The sequence below is a fragment of the Anopheles moucheti genome, chromosome 3 (assembly GCF_943734755.1).
Source record: "Anopheles moucheti chromosome 3, idAnoMoucSN_F20_07, whole genome shotgun sequence".
NCBI lineage: Eukaryota > Metazoa > Arthropoda > Insecta > Diptera > Culicidae > Anopheles > Anopheles moucheti.
The window spans coordinates 67,684,027-67,700,286 of NC_069141.1; positions in this window are offsets into that span (position 1 = coordinate 67,684,027).

Below are 16,260 nucleotides of genomic sequence, written 5' to 3' on the forward strand. Positions count from 1 at the left end.
AAATTGACTGCAGCTTAAATTTCGAATTAATCAACCGGATGTTTCGGGAGCCCTGTACATGCGTTGATTATTTGATTTTTCTTGATTTTCTTGATTTTTGTCTCTTTGTGTCATACGATAATTAATTGTAGAATAGCCAGGATTAGGACCATTCCGCATATTTCATAGGAAGCATAAGACCTAGGTCTAACCTAGATCATAGAAATAGAATGTTTAAATCAAGTACGGAAGATATCACCGAATAAATCCTCGAAAAGTAGGTCTCGACGACGAACTCGTTTGTCCAACGCATGACGACAAGCTGCTCGCGTTATATGAAAACTTATGAGTCTCGTCTTTCGTATGAGTTTAAAATCATCCCTTCTTGATTACATTCAGCAAGCATAACATCACACTGATAAACAAGCTGAGAATAAAGATTATATATAGATTATATATACGTATTCAGATTATATATTTATATTCGCTGATAAATTTAACCGTCATTGTTGAAATATTTCACACGAAACATTTCATGCGAAATTGAACCAAACTTTCGCTGACCCAAACGATAAGTTTCCACCTGTCATCGTTTGGCATTTGTGACAGCCAAGCTGTCAAAAACGATAAAATGCACAAATTCCGTGGTGTAGATAAATAAATACGCACACACGAAAGTGATTTTCCACCTTTCGGAAGGGTTTGCGTGCGGAAAATACGCTGCGATCGCCCGGTGCGGCTGGTGATAGTGGAAAATGTGAGCAATAGAATGTAAACAGCACCGTGCAACGACTGTGTCGCGTGTAGTGCAAAAACCCGTGTTCCGTGTCGCCGCGAAACAAAGAAACGATCACCATCACCAAACACAACACCCAGACGGGGGTTGCTGTTTTTATTACGGAAAAGCGTGTGGACACGGGTGGAACAGCGTATCAAAGGCGGAGAGCGAAGAAAGGAAAAAAAAACAAAAGTTCACAATCGTAGAAACTACGAGATAGAGCAGGCTGCTAATGTTTGCTGTCGGTGCTGTGGTTGCCTTAAGGTTGCCCCCGTAACCAGTTATACACGTTCGTGCCGATCTATTCGCAACCCGTATCGCCGTTGTTGCTGTTGTGTGCCTGTGTACAAGTGTGTGTGTGTGTGTAGTGTTTCTGGTGCCCGTCACAAATGGCACAGTTTGAGCGGAACGCAGACCAGTGCTGCATCCAAAAAATTGTCCGGAATCGGCACAAAACGCCGGGAATGCAATGAGACATGATGTGCGAGACATCGAAATCGAGCAATCCAGAGTGTCCTTACCGTGTGGTGCGTTAGTGTGTAAGCCCATTGTTTCCCCGTTTGTTCGTATCAGTGCGCTTGTAGCAGTGTTGTCCAAGGTTGGGATTGTTTTGTAACGAAAGTTTCCAGAAAAGAGTGTAATCGTCGTTGTGTTGTACAACGCAATGGAAAAGTGTGTTTTACCAGCTGCTCAGTGGTTGCCATGGTGGCAACGATCAAAGCAACCACGGTGTGAGACATGCTGCACCGATTAGAAAAATCTACAGATCACATCCTCTGACCTAGTCATGTTGCGTATTTTATAACAAAAAACTGCATCACCCCTCCGCGTAGAACGTCGCCTCGCTTGTGCGTGAATTTCCAACTGGAAAGAGTTGTCCCCAGCACGGGAATGTGGGCACGCACAATCCGACTATCAAACAATTCCACCGTGTCCCATTATCAACAACTGCTGTGACTGTTGCTGCCGTTGTGTGTCCATCTGCTGATAGCCGGAGAGCGGCTACGACGACCGCAGCGAGCAACGGAACCACGGAAAGCAGAAATTAAAGCAAAAAAAGAAACAAACCCGCAACAAGGCACACAAACACAAGCGCGACTTTCAGAAGGGGGGGCCCCGGAGAAGCTTGTGACGAAGTATCGAACGAAGAAGAGTCGGACCCCCGAACACATGAAACCACGGAAAGAAGGTCAGTTATATTCGGGGGATAGCGATTTTATTGCGTTTCTCCTTCAATCCGCAGGGTCTGTGTGTATGTGTGGTTGTGTGTGGGGTTTGTCCCCATCATCATTCAAACGCGCTCACACCATCATCTCCCACACACCAACACCACGCTTGGCCCGCATTCCGCGCAAATAAGGCTACGGGGCTGCCCCGATACTTGGCCGTACTGCGCGGGAAGTTATTGTTTTCCAACCTATCTCAACATTTTTCGGCAACATTTTCAACCATCGGCAACCCTCCGCCGCTCCGATGCTTATCGTGCACGTTGTATGTGCGCTCTTTCTCCGACGCACATTATCTTCCGTCTGGTCCGTTCGCGACCGGCATCGGTGGCCGTGCATGTACGGCGTGCGTACGGCGCACGGACGCAAACAGGCACCCACGGTGGTTGGTGGGATGACATTGAGAGGGTTTTGTGTTTTGTTTATTTTTAGTTCGAATCGCGATCGACGCAGATTAGCGGGAACGGCTCCGAGCGGCTGATGACGATATGTGTGGTATTTGACCGGGGATAGCAAACAACGGGAACCAGGATTTCCGATCGCCCGATCCGAGACAATATGGCAAAAATGTCGCAGCAGACGCCAACAGGCAGTGGCGGTTATGAAAACATTTGAATATGTCCCCCTGCGGCCCGTCCCTACTCTGGTTTAATTATTGCCCAGCGGTCGTCCAGCGGCGAGACGCGTCTTAACGAGGAGTTGTTTTGTCACGAAAAGTCATCGGCAGCAGTTTGTGCTCCCCCATCGTCCATACTGCTCCCAAAGCCTGGAGGGAAGAGATCCGAGTGCAGTCGGACATGGCAGACCCGTTGCATAACCGAGTAGAATGGAAGCTTCCGCTGGCATTTGAGTGTGTAGTAGTTAACCGCTGGCACACGACATGCACCCCCATTCGCTGTACCGATCGATTCCGATGCAAATGGCCATCCGGAACGGATTGTTCCGGTACAAAGTGTGGTGGGAGTGTGGCAGCCATAGGTCGCGGACCATTCGACACCTTTCGGTATGCATTTCGGAGAGTCGCACACAAACCGTGGCCATACTTACCGACCCACTTTGCGAAGAAAAATCAAAACAGAGCAATGCAACCTGTCGGTGGTTTTATCAATGCATCGCACAGTGGGTCAATTTTTTGGTAGGTGTGTTTGTTACGCCGGTAAAATGAATTATGCCCGTTTGCGTCTCGAATGTTCCATCGAGCTGTTTGATGGCACCCGCAAACTGTTTGTCATCTATGAATTCATTAACGCGATATGGGTAGAAACGGCTTAATTAATGGAATTTGTATCGGTATGTTAATTTCGGGTTCGGTTTTGTTTTTGCTCATTTTTACAAATAAATTATTACAGGCCCGTACATTCTTTCCGCCTTCCGCAAACACAATAATGCAATAGAGGAAACAAATGTTTGATATGAAACAAAACTGGATTAAACCAACTGTGAAGATAAACCTTCGGGGTCGATTTGTCACACAATTTACTTCAGTGCTTGAACGACTTGAACAATCGATCAAAACACCCAGTTATCGAAGCAAGGGCTTGTAAGGTTGCTTAGCAAAACAACCGTACATAAACATGGGAACAGTGTTGGCATAGGTTCTTAAAACGCTAACGATTGTTGAAATGTGCAATCGACTCAAGATTAAAAAAGTTCTCTCCCGGTTACGCATAAGGCCATATCTTTCGCTACTCTGGAGTATCAATCATAATAGGCCACATATGAAATGACTAGCACGGCTAAATGAAACAAAGCTCCACAAAGCATCTCTCACACAACATCATGACTTTATCAATCCTCTTTCACCTGAGCGGCCCGGTATTGATAGCGGTGCCGGTCTCCACATGACAGGACCGGTTCAAAATCCCATCCGGACCGATCCCCCCGTAGCAAGGACAGAGCAATCCGGCTACGTAGTAAAATAAGTCTAGTCTAGTCGTAGTAAATAAGTCTGAAATGGCAGGCAGAAATCTAATAGATCGTTACGCCAATTTTCAATGAATTAAAATTATTTTTAATTAATATTTTAATTTTTATTTAACAATCATATGTTTTACTCCAAGAATTCATCGTATCAAATAATCGAAACGTAAAACAAATCTTTCGCAATTTTTTAAAGCACGCCATTTGCTTTTAAATAGATCGATATTTTAGTTTTTGGGGCAAAAAAGGAACCATTTTTCAGTCAGAAATAGCTTTTTCAACTTGAATTCATCATGTCCATTATTTTGTTACACAATCTGCTGCTCCACAATTTTTATGCTGTCCACTACTTGCAAGATAGACGGCCTAGCCGTTTTAAAATGAAATTAAAAGAAAGCTTACTTCAATTACTAGATTTAGATACCTTTTTAAAAGCACTGCAAATTGTTGGTATGTGTTTTTTTGCTAATCGCCATTAAGTATGTCATATAACTTTACAAATATTCACTTTTTGATTACTCTTGAATTAATTGTATAACAAAAGATATCAAAACGGATCAAACGGAATCAAAACGGATTGCATTTTGACCATAAACTGCTACTACCGCAACCGCTGTGTTACCAGCAAAATTGTCTAACGCGCCATCACCAAACGGTGGAGCAGCAAGCGGAACGTCTCGTCGGTTGGGAGCCGATCGGGAGGTGGCCCTCGGTTTTCGATGTGTCTATTCGGCCGACTGCAACGTTGCATCAGCAACTGCAACTGCAATCTCACACCATTGCCGGCCGGCGTAATATAAATATAGTCACGACCGGGCACAAACACCAATTAAACTGCCTCAATATCACTGTCAAGGGCTTTATGCAATACGCTGTGGGTGGGTACCCACCCCGTGTGTGTGTGTGTGCGTGATGGCATTTTTTTCCTTTCGTTTGCCATTTTTGCCCCCCCCCCCCCCCCCCCCCCCTCCAATGATGGGAGAGGAGTTGGGTTTGGGATTTCAAGGTCTCGGTTCCGTCGGCAATGCGGCGCGAAATGGCCAGACGACGCTGGATTTCGTGTGTATATACACCGACGATCCGTGCAGCGGGGTGCTGCGGAAGGACAATCATTTTTTGGCATCCTTTCGGGAGAGGGCATCGCCGAGCGAAATGAATTATTTTTGGACGAGTTGCAATTAATGCAATACTGTTTTGGGGGTATTTTGAAAAGGTGCTGCGGCCCGTGATTGGGGCGATGTTTATCGCGTACGAAGCGACAAGCCATCGAGACGTAATTGTAAGCTACAACGTAGTGGGCAACGGGCAATGAAGAACAAAACATTTCATAATTGTGAATATTTGTAGTTTTTTGCTTCTAGTTTTTGTTGTGATAATTAATTGCGCTTTTACACAATGTTCACGTAACAATAGAGGCTAATCTGGTGTAGCGATTCGTAACGAAATATCATAAAATTTAACTAAATTTAAGTTACAACAATTGCCGTTTCGTGTTAGTGCGACGTTTTAGCCAACGTCAACACTTCCCTTTTCATTGCTTTGCTCTCCCGTCCGAGCAATGCGTCGTGCGACGTTTAATGCATCGGTGGACATTGGGAAACGGGTGGGTCGGAATGCTTTGAATAATAACGTGATAGGATCAGCTTGCGGGATGCATAGGTCAGTTAATGTGAGCAAAGTGAGATGTGAGATTCACTGCCTCCGGCGTAATTATATTACATATACATTTTTTTATGTTTTAATATGCATTTTTATTCCGCACCGTTTGTAATTTAGAAGCGAATGCACAATGCTTATCACATCACGCACAGTGTGCGATAAAATATTTACGGTTTATATAATTTCAAGGCTACATTACGCTTATCACGTTCGCATGACCGCACACGGTTTGATGCGTTGTAATGGTAATGGCAATCATGAAATGGGATGAGTACCAAATTCTAGTTTGGTAGAAAAAACCAATTGAGTTGCCAATGATAAAAACGATTCAGATAGAGCTTATCAAAATTGTACTTTGTATCTTCCGGGATGCGAAAGATCCATCATTTTGCCTTTGTCTAGATTGTACTCTGGTTCACAATGTACTGTGACTTTCGCTTGCGGTTATGAAGATGTATATTTGGCTGATAATGATTCTAGAAGACTGCAAGCAATTATTTTTTTAATTAAATAATTCTTAAGGGCTTTAGGTAATTGAGTATTTCATTGTCAACCACTGGAACAAGTGTTAAAAGTGCCTTGCGATAATTTTTAATGAAATGAATGCAAATTTTGGACAAGAAGCCAATCTCGTCCATTGTTCATCGGGGTTTGTTTGTTTTCCATTGACACGTCTCTGGCTGCGTGCAGTGTTGGCGCCTGCCAAGCGTCTTCAGCGCGGCTATCAACCAGAGTGGTGGAAACACAAACCCGCACACTAAAACCATCTCAATAGTATCTCTAGCTCTCGATCGCACGCAACCACCGTTAGCCATTAGCCATTTACTCATACTACCGGCGCAAAATGTTGGCCAGTTGTCGCAGTCCTGTGGGTTTTATAGGCGTATGTACACTGGTTATGTATGATTAATTCCCACAGGCGAACATCGATGCTCTCTCGTACTCATAATGCCACCAACCCTGCATCTCGAAGGCCATCCAGTTCTTTGTCCAGAAAAAAACAGTGCTTTGCTTGATTTTTGTACCAATTTGAATAAATTTATCCCCGACCGATCCTTTCCAAATGCATTGGGGATTGGTTTAGTTTTGCAACTGGTGGTTGCACCCTTTTCCCTTTTTTTCTATCGCAACAACATTCGAATGTTGTTGTTATGTTTCATTCAACACTTAAAGCGCATGGAAAGGTGCAGCTTCTATCGCTGCGTCCTCTATCGGGAAGAATGAACGCAGCGCCATCTGGGCGTTTCGCTTGCGTGGAACATTTTTCGAGCAGCTTTCCGCCCCATCGTCGAGGATGGTCGAGCAGTATTCTTGGGGGTTGTGTTTTTGCTTTCTTCAATTTCCTCCCTATTTGAAGTAAATTAGAGAAAAAGGTGTAAATGAGGAATGCTGTGGAATATTTCGTTTGAAATCCTTCCTTCGGAGGTACTTGAGGCAACGAAGATGGAATGAGCAGATGTTCCGGGAAATTGTGAGCTTTTCCGCAGGGATATTTTCCCTCGAATCGTTTCTTTATTTTAGCTTGGGTGCAGGCTGAGTTTCAGTATTTTTTATAAAAATGTTTTTAAATTACTAAAATCAATTTAAACAAATCCAAGATAAACGCGGTCCTCAAGTGACATGAAAAAGGATGTCCTTTTTCGAAGAAATTCTTTCATTCTGCATTACTGCATTCTTGGAAAGCACGCGCGGTAATTATGCTGAACATTGAGTGTAATAATGAATTGTAATAAAAGTAAGCCCCCTTTGTATGAGTTGTACTCAACTGTGATGTCATGTGAATCGAACGCGAAATAAATGTAAATTGATAACCAAAAGAAATAAATATGCTTAATGAACTTTTGATGCCTCATTAAATGCTCTTTGTGTCCTTATTTGGGGTTTGAATTCACCTCACTACGTTATTTATTTTATTTATCTTTCGACGACATTCGCCAAACGATTTATCGAAAATTTCGGAGGCCTCCAGTTTCGAATTTTTCGATTAAACTTAATGTCAACAACGATCTGGAAGCTATTCGTTCTTGATTAAAATATAAAAAAAAACTAATGTTTAATTGGGGAAAAATAAAGGTTCTAATAGTAACAATTAGGCAATCCTTAACGATTCTCGGATGGTGAAGCCTCCGTATCCGATTAGCTGTCGCCTCCCAGGGCTCGAAACCATCAAGGGCAGACACTTCATTTTCCAAGCTGGCTTCATCGTCAGCCTCCTTTTCCATAATACTGACGTCCCTTTCCTTCTATGCTTAATTCCCATCTATGCCCCCTTCCGTCCTTTACGTTAACGATCTCCACTTTCCATTCCCACTCGACTCACGCGGTATGGCCAAAACGATCCATTTCTTACAACGCTTGTCGGCTTTTGATGAATCCTACAACCTGTTAGTCTTCAATATTCCTGTAACCCAATTGCGTCTGCTTCTTCGTGACTACCTCGAATCCTCCTCATCCGCTTCCTCGGTCATTTTGTTTCAGTTTTCAAGTACCCCTATTGTTTAGCCCTTGTGGAGGACCATATTAGTGTTAAATAAATAAATATGATCCGTAAGTATCAGTAGTCATTGATGGAGTACCTGTAGAAATTGTTTCCTATGTTAAGTACTACTATGTCTTATGCTTGGATTTATGGATCACATCGACAACGTAATAAAGAAAATCGCCAAAAACGTAGGGGTTATCTATAGGATGAGAAGAGCTATATCAACCGCTATGATAAGATATAGTTCTATAGGTCGCTCATATCACGGACCTCACTTCGATTTTTGTGAAAAAAAAAAATGTTTCTGGCAACTAAAACACTACTCACTAGACTAAAAAGGCTCCAAATTTTGAGGCAATGTGAGCAATTTTAGTATGGTAGTTGGTACACTTCCTCGACTAATATGTAAGGAATTTTATAGCAATTGTCTGTAAGACATCAAATAGCGTACCAAACAATGACTTTTATAGACAAGTTCGTAAAAGGACGTTTGCCCTCACACCTTACACAGAGGGTGGTTAGAGAAAGGGACATACACAACTACCCTAAACGGCGAACAAATGCTCCAAGACTGCATCTGAGCTTAGAAATTTGTACTCAGCGTTTATTAGAACCTTTAGCTATTTGCTTTTGGCAATTGTCAACTGTTCGAGGATGATCAGTTGTAGTTGAAAATATTTTAGAAAAAAAACAAAGGAAATAGAATCAAGCTACATTACATTGAGATTCGCGTGCGTGCAATGGGCCTTATCTGGAGATTGACATTTGGGAGTCAAGAAGAAATCTGTCTGCAAGTGGAAACCTTATCTCTTTTGCAAATATTTGTTCCAACACCAATTCGGTTTTGCGTTGAAATATCTTAATAAAATTATAATTTAAATGTTAATAGATAACTGGACCATCTCAATCCAACGTTAGGGGTTAGTGGTGGGACCTCATCAACATCTACTTGAGACACCCGCGGATACAGCGGTGTTAGTTCGCAACGCAAACAGCCAAATGGTTGTGCAAACTACGCCATGCAATTAATCGTACATATTCAATAGCAAATTACAAATTACACCTCCCATCGTGACCCACTGTGGCAGGGCAAAGTTGATTATCCAGCAAAGTCATTACAATTATGCTTGTATTTTACGCTTTGCAACATTGTATCTACAATAGCAGTAGCAGTAACTTTCCCAGAATTTAAACCCATCCATTTGTAGTTGTACAGGTGCCGAGGCATATTCCGTGATTGCCATGTAAATTCACTTCGCAAATGATTGTTTTTGCCGCTAACAGCAGCGATCAGCGCAATCTGGTGCATATCATTTTGCACATATGCAAATTTTCCGCTTGCCAGTGTGCGTAACCAGCGACGACCCCAAATGATCTGGTATAGTTATGCAAATGTTGGTGGGCAGGATGGAATTTTCAACTTCCAAGGTGTGCACTTTGTAAGCTTTTCGAGTTGACCACCCTTCCTCCCCCCTCCCCCTCCCTCAACTGTTCAAGGACTTCATTTTCGGGTGACGTCTGTGAAATGTGTTTTAACTCTTCGCTCCTCTATCGGTCCTTCTTCGGTACTTCTTCCAACCCAACACCCAAGCTCACGAAAGCCTTAAGAAACGGGGTTTGTCCACCGACCGTTGACGTTTTTTGTTTGCTGTTACCAAACAAAACGTGCACGGCTAGCAAAACTGAAACCAAAGCAATTGGACCTGGCCTGTCCGCTCATGGGCCTGCCTTGTGTGTCTGTGGGCATGTAGGCTTTCAGGAGAATCCGAACCAGTCCCGCAAAGCCCGCGCCCCGGCGGTGTGTGTGGCACACGAGTAGTAATTTGGTGGAAACTTCGTGGAAAGTGGTCAAATGCATGAGCAAAAGTAAGAAAAGTTAAGTTCGAGCAGTGGTCGGAAATCCCGCCGGCATCGGGGATATTCCGGTTATCCCCCACCACACTGCCGGGGGCGAAATGATTTACTTAATTGAAAAGTTAGTGCTGGCGAAAAGGGCAAACTTTTCAGTAATTGATCGGTCTCATAAGACATTTCGTTGTTGTGGACTATGGTGTGATATATGTGTGTGTGAGTGGTGATATGGAAACTGTCCAGGGAAAACACATGGCAACATGCATGAAACGACGCAGAGCGCATTTACGAAATGCAATCCCTGCTGGAAGTCGGTGACGATAATAGGAAACCTTCACCGAAGGAAGAAGTTTGTGACGGTCCAGGGAGGAAGGGAATTGCTGCCCTGTCCTACCCTTTCCCCTGGGCAGAACTGTGTGCAGAATGAGCGTAATTCTATGCGTCGATAATTGACGAAAATGAAATCAAAGAAAAGTCCACGAGTTAGCATTTACGCAAGAATGCTCCCAACGATCAGCAAAATTGTAAACGCTGCAACGCGGGGTTGATATGGTGTTGTGTGGTGTACAGGCAGTACAGGTACAATCAACGAAAGAGGAGTTCTATGCATTTACGTACGTTGGATGAAATATCCGTTAATGTCCGTCTCCATTACTTGTTTTTTTTAGGAAAAAAAGGAGTTAATGTAGGGATCATTTGGGTGATCGGTCAGCTATTTCAGTACGTTGTAGGATTTATTTCGCTCTACAAATTTACAACGAAGCATCTCGTTTCGTGCTGCTATTTTCACACGACGATGACGTTAGCAACTGTCAAGGCCAAGCTGGAATCCCCCTGCCTGCCGGGCCCACGAAAACACACAATGTGTCACCAATTGTTTCGCGTAATGTTGTCTCATTGCATCCATTTCGGTGTGCGGCACTAAAGTCGCGCGTATTTGTCGTTTTATTATCACCATTATCTTACTCGGTACGTGATTCCACGGTGGAAACCGCCGCGATGTAGAGTCACCGAAGGCATTTGCACAGCGTGGTAGTTGGTAATAAGTTGGTCAGGGATTTATTTGCTTACTGTGTATGTTACATTAAGTTTCTTGTAATTTTTACTCCAGAAATTTACAAATCTGTGCGATGATTTGTTTTATAAAAGTTTCCATTATATCAGACACAGTTCCTTAAAATATACTCCTCTATTAGTGTACACTAAAAGTTTTACGAAGTGCCACAAGCACAGCTGTGAGTTCAATCTCCAGTTGTTTGCGTGATTTAATGTTGTTTTGCGGCCCCGGCACTTATCTTTCACTGACTTTTTACGGTGAACTGCCGCCCTTCGGACTCTTCGGTAGCTAAGTAGATAAAGCTCTTATTAAAAACAGTCGATGTAAGGGGGTTGCCATATGTGTATTGTTTTTTAAAAATATTTTTAGCTTTGTCTAGCTGTAACGAATAAATTGTGTAGGAAACATGCATTTTATCATACGCTGCTTTTAGCATTTTTTTATTGGCGAATATGTTTCGAAGTGATGTACAGCGGGAAAACAGATTTTGTGATTGTTCTTAGCACACGCAGCTAAAGCCCTCAACTGGCTCTAGTTATTTTGATTGGATATTTGTGTCATCATCACAGCTTCACTCTTCCTTGATGTCCTGCTGCTAATGTCGTTCTGTTCTGCTTGCTCTCTCGCCATCACGGTTGGTCACGGTTCGTTCAACGTGCGCAAGATCCTCGTAGCGTCTGACCGTTTCCGCTAACGGACAACATGTTCCACACAAACAATCTGGTTGGTGCTTCAGTTTTTGCTTTCCATCTGCGTGTTTTGTTTCCTGTTACCAGCCTGGAAACGACGTGAGCTTCCGTTAACCACACCCGTAATAAGCCTTGCTCGTTTGTCGATTGCTGTATGCAGTACGATGTGACACAATTTTGTGGGAAAAGAAAATCTAATGCTTTGCATTCCCGGAATCTCGGAACCGAGGAGGGACACACACAAACATGTGGTGAAAGAGATGTTGTGGGGTGTATTGTTTAAATTTTGCAAACACTATTTCACACTTGTATGAGACCTTTTGCATCATTGTTTAATAGACATATTTGATTGATAATAATTTTTTGACTGTTTAGGGCAATATATTCATGAAGAAATAATTCAATGTGGGAGAGGTATAATGTTAATATAATTATAATATAATTATAATGAAGAACTCATATCAGAATGCCGCTCCAAAATTCGCGGTCAGGTCGAATTTGTACCGTGAAAATGTGATCTGTTCAGACGTAGGATGTTAGGACCGAGCTAAACGACCTTTTTATATAACATCATTTATTAAAAATGTTATCCAACTGTAGAAGCCTACATAACAATAATTACAAATTACTAACGTTTGAAGAAGCCTCTCAAGGAAGTACCGTATTTTAGCGTGTATAATGACCTCCTTTTAGGTAAAAAATGACCAAACTCAAATTAAAGGGATCGTTATACTGGGGAGGAACTTTTCCGTTCTAGTTTCATAGATCAACGGTCGTTATGTTCAAGGAAAAGGATGAATGGATAAGACTGGGATGATTCTGTGGTTTCAAAATGTTTGGAAGAAGAGACCTGGAGCTCTTATACAAAGAACAGCAATGCTTGTACTGGATGCATTTAGAGATCATCTGACAGCAGAAGTTGAACAATTTGCTGTTCAAAGCAAAATGTTTCTGGAAGTCATTTATGGAGGTCTTACCAGTCAGCTGGAACCACTGGACGTCAGCCTCAACAAACCGTTTAAGGGTTTGATAAGAGAAGAAGGGAGGAAGTGGATACAAGGGGTTGATTAGAATCTGATTCCTTCAGGAAGAATTAAGAAAATACCATTCCAGACATATGACAATGGGTCCTTACTGCATGGAGAGGCGTCAGCGAAGCGATCCGTCGTCAAATCCATGCTAAAATGTGGAATCAGTAACACTCTTGGCAGGATGAGGATGATGCAAATTATGGAGATAGTGATGACGGGGATGATATGGATGATATGGAAGAGTATTTTAAATCGTAATGTTCAACATTTTTTGTAACAATAAAATTGTTCCAATTGTTTACAAAAAGGAAAAAATCTTTTTTTACAAATTGTTTGATAATTCATTTATAAAATATATATTATTATGACATCATTTCTTTGTATCTTCTAAAAATGGTGTTCGTGGTTCAATAAAATCACAAAGTTCTTTGCACTCTGCCGTCCAAGGGTGTGCATCTTACAAGGGTCAGTAACTTCAGAATGGAACAGCATAAAGCGTAATTGAATTTCCTACTCTTCTAAGGTAGCAACAAAATCAGTTGCCCTAGGTACGACCCAAGACAATGTTTCACCGTTTGAAACAGGTTGTTTGTCTACGGCTGTGGTTCGAATGCGTCCTCCGCTGACCTTTGCGCTGAGCAATGGCTTGTGGTAGAAGTTGATGACCCGCTGGGACAGGTAAGAGTGTGTACACAATTTACTTTGTACTTCGAGATGCGTGTACATTTTCTTTGTTACTTCTGCTGGTTTTAGGACATTTGTCTATAACACATTCTCCATCTTCCAGGTGAATTGAATTGATTAGGTTCAAATAAAGCATTTTGAACCGGCAAGCGGCAAATATAAGAAAAAACACCATTGTTAATATATAACTCTGGTGCGTTCACCGTTTACAGCGCAATCACAGCGCCTGTAAGCCTATCGGCAGAAGCGTACGTGACCGAATATGCGTTTTACAAGAAAACCACAGGAAGGAAGAATTCCTTTGCAATAAAAAGTGTGTGCGATGAGTTTCATGAGGAGGCGTATAAAGCAGGGCGTCACCTACTGGCAGTGAATTGTGCTGGCAGAAGTGTGGGAGTTTGTGTAAACTACTTTCAATTCATTTACCGCCTAATTCGTATCCCTGCAAATCAAACCAGTGCGACGTCACATGTTGCGAACCGCCTGATTAACTTTCTATATCTGGAACAACATTAAACAAACAAACAAAACGAACAAAAAAAACTTCATGTAAATAGATAGTCCTTGAAACCTGTGTGTGTATGTGTGTGTGTGTGTGTGTGTGTGTGTGTGTGTGTGTGTGTGTATCCTGATTTGGCGACGTGGTTTTTCATTTCCCTCTTTTGTTGCCGTGTTGCCAAGCACTTTACGGGCATCAAGATTATGGACTCATTATGGTATCGCATGTGCCACTGATTGCATGTCAATTGTCGCTCGGTGTGTCCTCATTTAGAGCCAGGCACTTTGGGCACTGGCAGCAGCAGAAATGTGGCGCATTCACCGTTTCTACTATGCACGCCGGGACACATTCCGGCAGATCCGATTCCAGCATAACTAACGAGCTAACTTTTAGCCGATGAATGGAACCATCCCCGGGCGAAAAACCTTGCCGCTCGCAGTTGGTGTTCTAATCAGCGTTCCGCCAGTGTTCCCGTGTGTGTGTGTTGTTCGCAGTCTGGTCTGGTTATGCACAGGGTAGCTCATCGTCTCATCTCTTGCGTTTCCCCTGCTCGTCTATTCCAGCTTTTTTTTCTCTTCTCTTCTTCGTTTTGTTGAATTACTCCTACACCTTCATTACATGATTTTCTCGAGTCTCGAGAATGAAATATAACCGTGACTGATCTGTTTTTTGTGTCATTGTCTTTTTAGGTTCATTGCAGTTCTACCCAGCGCCAATCAACCTGAAATGCACACTGGGATATGAGTAAACAAGCTGCAACAAACCTGATGTCGGACGAGTTAAGCATTGAAACCGGGCAGTGCGTAGGATAGCTCGACTCGAGGGTGGACAATTGGTGGCAGGATAGCGTTGCCTTTTTTTTTGGAATATAAAAAACACACACAACACCCCGGCACTGCCGACGAGGAAGCCAGTCACCGGAGGCAACGAAGGCCGCTGGTGTGCTCTGGTGCCTGGTTGCCGGAATGAACGAGTCCCGCCGCAGCCTCGTTCCGGTTGTAGGTGTTGATTCACGTGGACGGGCTGGTGCAACGCTGCTGTCTTCGGTTGGTTCGCGTGCGGACATTCAAAATGGAACCGATGCGATGCTGATCCAAGGTGACAAGAGTGCGACGGGAAGGGGCGGTACCGGGACCACCTTTGGTCCCGCCGGGAGTACCGATGACCACCATCAGCCCGGTTCGATTGCAGGCTACGATTCGGATGGTGAAGACCCGTCGACTGGCAGCAGCAGGGACGATGATCGGAAGGATGCGAGCACGAATTTGAAAGACCTGAACGATAATGGCTCCTCCAGGTGAGTGTTGCACATTGGTATATCTATGTATTTTCCTCCTCCCCTCATTGAATGTGATAGATTTCCAATGCAATTGCGGTTTGTCCGATGGTGTCAATGCTTTGGTGTGGCTTCATTGCGGGATGAGCATCGTTTCCAGGTACTGGAACGTTTTGCAATAAATGTCACAACGTAATGCAATTACACGTATTGCACGTACAATATCCGGCTGATCATTTTCGCAAGAATGAACTCCCAGTACACGTTGTCTAAAGTAGTGAGATGTAGTTTGAAGAAAATAAATTAACATTGGCTCAGAGAGAGAGCGATAATTCTGAAAATAGTCAATCTAGCAAATAAGTAAATGAATTACTTCTCAACATAAAAAAATATTATTTTAATTGTATGAGAAGTGGATCACTCTTGAAACGCGTTGGCTCTCGTGAAAGACCATCCGTCTCCATCGGAGAAAAATGATCTTGCATATGAGAAAATTTTGATTGATTTATTAACCATCGCATATAATGCTGTCTTATGCTGCTGGCTCATAAAAATAGTTTACGATCTCTCAAACACGATGCGGTGGCTGTATCAGTTTAAATCAACGAATTACGTTGAACATCATAATTAATGTGACGTTAATTAATTCATGCTCGTTTCAACCAGTAGCCATTAAAACAATCAAAACACCACCATCACCTTATCGCCGCTACCGTCTTAAGAAGTCGAACGTGCACACGATCTTTGCTGATCTTGGTGTTCGGAATTTAAAGTTGCACATAAATGACGCCTCTAATTTTCACTCGCCACAACGCCACCAAAAACAAAAGAAAGAAAGAAAGAAAAAAAACGGCAAATAGTGTACATCGCGCAGGAGAAATGGAAACGCTCCGGCTTTACCTCGTTTTTTGCAGACCGTTGCCATTCGGTCTGGTTGCTTAAAGATTGCCAAAAAGCTTTAACCAAAAAGGCAATGGGACCCATGTCCGAATGGGAGAAGGTTAATCGGGACGATCAAGGTGAAGGAAGGGGCAGAAACAGAGGAGGAGAGGCAGAGAGACAGCAGAAATGGTCGTAAAGTAGGAGAACCCACCACTACTGTCGTATCAACTAAGGCGAGCACAAATTT